At 51.5% G+C, this 8266-nt stretch overlaps 2 long non-coding RNA genes across 3 annotated transcripts; both read right to left on the bottom strand.

Moving 5' to 3' along the window:
- Positions 1 to 2544: 2544 nt before the first annotated feature.
- Positions 2545 to 3145, bottom strand: LOC148378099 (uncharacterized). The gene is made up of 3 exons (XR_015856175.1): positions 2920 to 3145; positions 2734 to 2799; positions 2545 to 2672 (listed from the first exon to the last, which is right to left on the bottom strand). It is a non-coding gene; the product is annotated as an uncharacterized LOC148378099 (long non-coding RNA).
- Positions 3146 to 3903: 758 nt separating this feature from the next.
- LOC148378098 (uncharacterized) lies at positions 3904 to 5571 on the bottom strand. Of its 2 annotated transcripts, XR_015856172.1 has the most exons (4): positions 5518 to 5571; positions 4402 to 4472; positions 4161 to 4265; positions 3904 to 4016 (listed from the first exon to the last, which is right to left on the bottom strand). It is a non-coding gene; the product is annotated as an uncharacterized LOC148378098 (long non-coding RNA). The 2 variants fall into 2 exon arrangements; XR_015856171.1 differs by lacking the exon at positions 5518 to 5571 and having other exon boundaries at positions 4402 to 4753.
- Between the last annotated feature and the right edge of the window lie 2695 nt (positions 5572 to 8266).

Raw genomic sequence — 8266 nt, 5'->3', positions numbered from 1 at the left:
TGCGCAAAATGGGCAGAGTTTACTTGTTTGAGAAGGAGTGGCTTATTCAAAACTAAGATTTATTTAATCTGTTTGTTCCCAGGCAAAATTGGATGTGATGCAATTCCAAATCTATCTGAAACGGCAGTTAAAAGTAGAGTTACATAGTTTTCTTTTTTAATCAACACAATCATTTACAACCGTTGACCAGAAAGAATCGTCGAAATTCGACGTCCCCCACAAACGCCACGCTCACTCGCTTTTCAGGGCAACAAAAGTACTTCTTTTTAAAAACGATGAGTTGTACTTACCGTGTACGCTCTGGACGGTCCAGTTGCAAGCAGAAAATAAAAATATTTCTCTTGTTAGTCGTATGTTACCATCCGCTGTGTCTTTGTCAACATCGCCGCCATTTTCCTACTTCCTGCTGCGAGCCACGCCCACGGATTTAAATTTGGGCGGAAGCTCTTTCCATTGGCGTCGTTTTCGCGTATAGCAAATCCGATTGGTTGGGAAGGGGGCACGGTTATGCAGCCGAGGGGTCCTGTGATCGGTGGGATGTAAAGTAGGCGTCGACGTCACGTCCGCGTCACGTGACCACGACGTGGCAGACGTCATATAGCAACCGCTGTTTTGTTTAGTAGATTTACAGTTGTTATGCATTGGCATAATGGTGTGCACTCAAAATAGATTTAAATAAATTAAATATTTCTTCTGCCCACTCCCTTTTAAACAAGTTAACTCTGCCCACGTCCATTGACGTCTTGTCTGCGTCACGTGACCACGACGTAGCGACGTCATGTAGTAACCGCTGTTTTGATCAGTAGACTTACAGTTATTATGCGTTGACATAATGGCGCACTGGTTAGCATGGCCACCTCTTAAGCATGATGTTGCGGGTTCGACGCCTGATCAATGTTAGCATGGAGTGAGCTTAAGTGCATGGCGCTGAAGATTTGAATCTTTGAAATGCGCTGAGGTCTGACATATCAGGCAGAATGGTTTGCCATCACGTTCAACAAAAAATAGAAACTTTCCCACTCTGATTAAAACGTCCTGTGTTCATCTACGTATTTTCGTTTTGCTGTGCATCTTTTCCCTGCCATTTCGAGAGCCCAATTGACACTCATAGTTTAAAGAAATGTGTTTGCCCATCCTACTTTGTGGAATTTCACCACATGCGCTTTTGACCAAAATACCAAATTGAACTCAAGTGAAGCCAACACGCCCCCCCCCCCCCCCCCCCCCCCCCCCCACACACACACACACAAATGTTGATATGAACATAAAAGAGCCGCATGCGGTTCGGGAGTTGCGGCTTGGCCAAACCTGTACTATACAACTTTATTTGTATAAAATTTTCACAACAGCTGTCACACAAACAAAGCGGGAAAAACCGAAGACGTGCGTGTTCCGCCCACGCTGGATTTATTTGCACCTTTGAAAAGACACCGTATTGCCGCAGATGTGGCAAAGAGTACTTTTGGGCATCTGAGACGGAAGGATGTCCAAAGCATCACGTCACCTGCTCTGGTAGGCATGGTGGTGGGACGTTGAGGTCAACCGCTTTGGGGTTGGCTGAATCTTTGATCGCAGGATGCCACACACTTGAAGACAGAAGCAGAAAAGCAGAGCTAAATGCAAAATGTACTCACCGGTGACTCCAATTTTTTTCCCCCTGAAGAAACAGCTGGACGGGTGGCCCCGGCTGGCCAGTGGGACTCTTGTTATTCTGACCCTTTTTAGTGCGCGTTTGGGGCAACAACCGTTTTTTGTGGCGCTCTCTTCTGGTTCAAAAGTGCCCTGCATGTGAATTTGCTTTTCCTGCCTTCTGATTGGATGAGCGCCGGTGTGACGCGGTGCCTCTGTCACCGTGGCGGGGGGTATACGTTGGCATCGGAGCGTCTGCCAACGTCTGAGACCGGCTGGCAGTGTATCGGAGGTGTCGAGTGCGGTGCCGCTGGAGCTCACTCACCAGCTGGTGTTAGGGCCACAGAATGAAGGCCAAGGAGAAGAATAGAAAGAGAAACAGAAACTTCTCCTCCAATTGTTTGATTTGTCTCTTCTGAGCTTCGATGAATTCTTTCAGCTCTTTGTTCCTCTAGGACGGACAAATGGAAAGTGGCATTCAAAAGCCAGTAAGCGTGCAAGTAAGTGCCGGGCTGGCTTTGGGCCCTTACCTGTTGCGCGCTGTGCAGCAGATCCATTCTCTCTTGGAGGATGCAAGCGTCGCGCTCCCTCAACTCGCACATCAGGGCTCGCTTCCATTGGTCCACGGCGCTCCTAAGCTCTTCTCTCTGATCCGCCGTCAGCACGTCATTCACGCCAGCGTGGCTGGCTTTTTCGCCGTCCGTGGCGGGGCAGTCCCGCTGCGGTAGCGCCTCGTACAACATGGCCTCCAGCTCCAGGATCCTCTGGGCCGCAATCCTCGTCCATCAGTGGTCCGGCGGGAGATTTGAGGGCGGCTTACCTTATGAGCCTGGTCCATGGAACACTTCCTGAAGTCCAACTCTTCATCCAGGTAGCCCTTCTGCTTGCAGAACATATCCTAGCACAGCTCAAGGTCAGAATTGTTGGGGCACATTGCCGGAGTTCCCCTTGGCTGATGTCGCGTGTCTGTCTACCTTCTCACTTTCAATGTCCAACATCTTCTGTTGAAGTGCTGACTTGGTCACTTTGATGTATTCTAACCACTGAGGAAAGGCTGCTGTCACATAAGCAGAATGCGAGAGCGTGCGTGGACGTGCGCGTTACCTTCTCGGCTAGGGTGAGAAGGGTCCTGGCGTGAATCACGACCACCTGCTCCTCGTTGGTGAGATTCTGCAAGAGCCCAAAGGCACAGCGTCAACAAGCTTCTTTCAGCGCAAAGCCTTCCAAAAGTCACATTTGAGCCGCCGAGTCTCGTGGAGTGCGAACATAAGGAGTTCGACATACACTTACGGCGTTATAGCCCAGGATGTCCAGCTTCTTCATCAGATCACTGATGACGATGTCCGGGGGAAAGGCGCAAGGAGCAATGTAAGGTGTTCTGGGACCTCGGGTTAAGGTTAGGGTTGCGAGGGACGCCTTACGTACGCTCACGCCCTCGGCCTCGCAGTAGATCTGCAAAGGGCTGAGGCCGTCTGGGAAACGGACTTGCAGAAACTTCAAGACGGGGGAGCGCCACTCCCTCTCCTGAAAGGCAGAGGCATGCATCCGTCCGTCCGTCCGTCCGTCCGTCCGTCACATCTCTGGCCTCAACACGCTTGTGCGAGTCTTCCCACCTCCAGCTCCAGGATGCGGAACTCAAGCAGTTCGTTTTGGTCTCGGATATCCTGGATGTGCTCTTTCAGACGCGCTTCTTCCGCCTCCATCCGCCTGACCTGAAAAGACAGTCAGACCTCATCTGCGGGGCTTCCCGACGGGTGTGACGCCAAGCGACTCCGCCCAGCGCCTTTCTTTCCGTCACCTTTTCGGCCAACTGCTGATTGCTCTGACGCAGCAGCTGCTTCTCCTCCACCCACTTGACATTCTAGAAGAGACAAACGCGTGGACAGCTTTGGAATGTTGTGTCATTTTCATCCACAAATTCTTTGGTTGACTGGAAAATGACATTTGCTTTTCTCCGCATTTTCCCAGCCACGTTCGGGGGGGGGGGGGGTTTGGTCCAGTAATGCCAGACGAATGAGTGACTGAAGAATGTAGCTATTTTGTCTGAGAAAAAGGTGTGCTCATTGATGAGCTTACCTGTCCTTGTTGCTTCAGCGCTGACTCCAGATCTGCTACTCTGCTTTGATAGTGACCCATTTCTACCATCAGCTTTTCTCTGGTCTGAAAGGAGGAGGAGGGAGGCTCCTCCTCCTCCTTTCAGACCAGAGAACACCCGAGGCTGGGTGAGAACGGGGAGGCTGCGACCCGGCCGGGGGTTGCGGAAAGGGGCGCCACCTTGATCTCCTTCTCGGCGTCGTAGTCCCCTTCGCTGGTCTGGGCTAGCAGAGCGTAGGCTCGTTGCAGCGCTTGATATTCTTGCGTCAGCTGGCGGTAGCGAAGCTCCGCCTCTTCATGCACACACCAATGCAACACAGCACTAGTACCAGAATCAGTCAGACCGGCGACAAAGCACCCGCGACGCAAAGACGAGTCCGATTCCAGGCTGAAGAGGAATGTTTGGTGCCAATACGCTGGCAGAAATGGCGGGCTACCTCTTCGGGTTCCGTGTCGGGGGTTCTGTCGGTGTGAAAAGACAAGGACGATCCGTCCGAGTCCACCAACACGTCTTCGTCGTAGCCGTAAAATGTTTCGATGACCTGCGGGCGCGGAAGCAAACATCTCTCTGAACAAACTGAAGCGACACCTCACGATGAATCGACGAGAGGAACGATAGCGAGAAAAAGGCCATTTCATCTTGCGCAACACCAAGCAGCCGCAAACAAACAGACTCACCTTGCAGGACCTCACGCTTTGTTCCTCCTCAGAGATTCTGGACGTCGGTATCGTAGCAGCAAATCTCTCTCCTGTCGACACAAATAATCCGCCTTTGAGATTCTTTGGATGCAAAGGGAACGAACGGCTCCGGCGCAGAAACAAACGCGACTCACAATGACAATTCTGACATGAGCTCTTGTCTCCAGAGCCTGAAAAACACGTCACCGGCGATGATTGGAGGGACGCTCGTCTTTTCCAAAAGTGACAACTACAGGGTGTGTCAGGGTTTTCCAGATTATCTTTATCGTATCATTATGTTGCTTTGACTTTGACTGCAACCTGTAATAAATAATATTATTTATCCCTTATTTATCCCTATCGCTTATCCCTTCCTACACAAAGTCGTAAAACACCCCTTGCTATGTTTTGACTAGAGGTCAAGGGCTTCCTCTATTCAATCCACTCTTACACCCACCCTGTTTCTCTTAATTAAAATGCTCGTGCAGGAGCCGAGAGTCAGACTTCATTCGTACAACGGATGGACTCTCCACCTGCAGGTGTCCAAAAGAACTTACTTGTCTCCCGTGTGGTTCTTGCAAAATAAGTTGGAGCGAGCGCAACTCTAACAGGGTGCATTTTGCCACTAGCTGCCTACGGACAATGACGTCGCGCTCGCGGCTCATGGTTGACGGGCTGAGCAGCCGGGCAAGTCCGTCGTTTTCAGCGCACAGCGAGTGGCAAAGGCGCTGACAAAGCGGGAGCTTTGAGCTGCTGAAAACGGCAAAACAAGTCTAAAGCGTGTTCAAACGCGTGCGCACAATGCTCCTGCTTGAAAGGTCGGAATTTAAGGGGCCAATTTTTTGGATGGCGGCCGCCGGCCAAGCTTTGGACGGAAAAGGTTTCCTGGCGACAGCGAGCGAGCGCGGCGCTGCCGTACGTGCACCGAGTCGCCTGCCTGAAGACCTTGGACAAGTCGTCGATGATGTGCCGCTGCTCCACAACTTGAAGGAACTCCATTTCACCGTCCTGCTGGCCGCAACCGCGGTCCAGGTCATTGAGCGAACTAGGCCTTCTCTGTGGAACACAAATGCAGTGGACTCTGTTGGCACGCCGCCGTTGTCCGCGTCGACTTACCAAGCTTGCCATCTCCTCGTTCTCCTGGGTGACAAAGCGCACTTTGTTTTCAAGGCGGCACAGCACCAGCGAGAGTTCTTCATTCTTCCTGCTCAGGCGTTTGTTTTTGTACAGGAGTGGCAGAAACTGGCTTTCTGTTTCTCTCAGTCGCTTTAGCTGCAAGCATGAAGTGCGGGATGTGAAAGACGCACAACACGCGGGCCAGAACGTATCCATTCCTTTTGCATCGGTTTGAACGGAATCGTGGCTTTGGCTCCCAATAAAAGACATCTACCAGGCAACCGACTCGCCGCGCCGCTCAACTAATAAGCAAGCGCAATGGGTGCCTCGCTGGATGGCGCGCATCAAACGTAGCGCAAACCTTCAAGCGTGCCGTCAATAAATTACCAGTTCATTGCGCTCTTCAGAAAGCAGGGCGTTTCGATCCTCCAGTTTCCTGATGACTGCGCTGAGCTCAGCGATTTTCAGATGAAACCGTCGCGTGTCCCGATCCTCCTGAGACTGAAAACGCCCCGCAACACACGCACAAGCACTCGTTCAAAGTTCAAAACCGTTTTTGTGCTACCTTCCTCCAGCAACGAACTAAGTCATGCGTACTGCAAGTGTGTGATGAGGTGGCTTACGCAATGAAGAGGATTGCTAGTAGCGGCGTTGACCCCACTTCCAGGGTAGTTTAGGCCCGCCCTTTGGGAATCCCTCAGGGCAGCGATCTGCTGCTCGGCAGCCTGAGTCTGCAGCTGAAGGCGGTGGACGTGGCCGGCCCCAGGGCTTCATCCAAAACACTAACCGCTCTGTCTTTCAGCTTGATCTCATCCGTCTGGATGTACAAACGGGGAGCGCTCAGGCAGGCGGGCAAACTCATTTGCCAGAATTGTGACAAAAACAAAGAGAGCAACCGGCCAATTTTTTTCTTGAATCGACTAGAACACCTTTGCTGTGACAAAAGCGAAGCGAGCAACTGGACATTTTCTTCTTGTGAAATAGAATAGAATAGAATGCCTTAGGTGTCATTGCACTGCAGGTATACAACGAAATTGGGAACATAGCCACGCACCGCGCATCTGATCAGTCCTACCAGTCGGCGGATCTCCCTCTCGCAGTCTCTCTTGGTTCGGCTCAGCTCCTCCCGATGCTGGTGATGAGCCGATCGGAGCTCGGCCGCTCGGGACTGCCAGGCCTGCTGGGCCGCTGCCAGGGCTTCTTCCGCGCTCCTGGTGGAGGCGACACCGCTCGGTCTCCCGACACCGCCGCGTCTCCTCCACCTCCGCCAGCAAAGCGCCCCCCCTCCTCACCTGAGCAGACATTGCGCCACACCGGGCCGTTGAGACCGCAACGGAGCGCCGCGACGCTTACTGGGGACAAGCTACACAATACGGTAGCGGCCGCATCGAAGCCCGACGTGGCGTGCGGATAGTCAGACACGGATAGAGCGGATCACCTTGTCCATGGAGCCGTCCCTCAGGCTGAGGACCAAGGCATTCAGTCGCTGGATCTCTCCATCTTTGATTTTGATCACTCTCATCAGCTCCATTTCATGCTGCCGCAGTAATGTCTCCCTGGTAATGGCTAACTCTTTCTGCTTCTCCTCATGGAGTTTGCTTTTGAGTTCCGTCATGGCGGCGGTGGCACGGTGGTGCTCCGCCCGCAGGTCCTGACTTCTCTCTCTCTCCAGACAGCTGACCTGACATGACTTAGACTTAGACTTAGACAAACTTTATTGTCATCTTGTCTGCACATGGTGCATACAAAACGAAATTCCGTTGCATACGTCTTACAACAAAGTAGTGATATTGCAGTTGAATAGAAGTAACATATCCTATGAAAATATATATATATATACATATACTATATATATATATATATATATATATATTAAAAATAAGTATAAAGTGCAGCAGTGATAATTATGCAATAGTGCAAGTAGGCAAAACAGTATTCAAGAGTGTGCAGAGGAATGCTAAACCATGTATTAAACTTCTATTTAAAGGGTTTATACAAGTTCAGTAAAGTTGGTAGTGCGAGATAGTGCAAGATAGAGGTCCGTAGTGTCATAAAGTACAGTTCTGTGAATGTGTGATGCAGAGTTCAGTTTAGAGCTCAACAGTTCTAGTGTTCAACAGTCTGATGACAGCAGGGAAAAAGCTGTTGCAGAACCTGGTGGACCTGCAGCGGATGCTGCAAACCTCTTCCCAGAGGGCAGCAGGGAGAACAGTCCATGGTGGGGGTGTGATGGGTCATTGATGATGTTACGGGCACGGGACATGCAGCGCTGAGATGAAATGTCCTGAATGGAGGGAAGAGGAGCCCCTATGATCCTCTCTGCTGTCCTCACCACTCTCCTCACGTTCTTCCAATCGGAGGCGGTGCAGCCTCCACACCATACAGAGAGACAGCTTGTCAGAATGCTCTCTATGGTGCTCCTGTAGAACGTCCTCATGATGGGTGGGGGCAGGTGGGCTCTCCTCATCCTCCGCAGGAAGTACAAGCGCTTCTGTGCCCTCTTGACCAGTGCCGTAGTGTTCATAGTCCAGGTGAGGTCTTCTGTGATGTGGACCCCCAGGAATTTGGTGGTGCTGACCACCTCCACAGCTGAGCTGTTGATGATCAGTGGAGCGTGGTGAGGCTGTTTTTTCCTGAAGTCGACGACGATCTCCTTCATCTTCTCCTCATTCAGGATCAGGCTGTTTTCTCTGCACCAGCCCACCAGCTGCTCCACCTCCTCTCTGTAGTCCAGGTCGTTGTTGTCTCT

Source organism: Syngnathus floridae, unplaced genomic scaffold, assembly GCF_059516105.1.
Source record: "Syngnathus floridae isolate MCC-2025c unplaced genomic scaffold, RoL_Sflo_1.0 HiC_scaffold_65, whole genome shotgun sequence".
NCBI classification, from domain to species: Eukaryota; Metazoa; Chordata; class Actinopteri; order Syngnathiformes; family Syngnathidae; genus Syngnathus; species Syngnathus floridae.
This window is presented reverse-complemented; position numbering and strand designations above follow the sequence as displayed.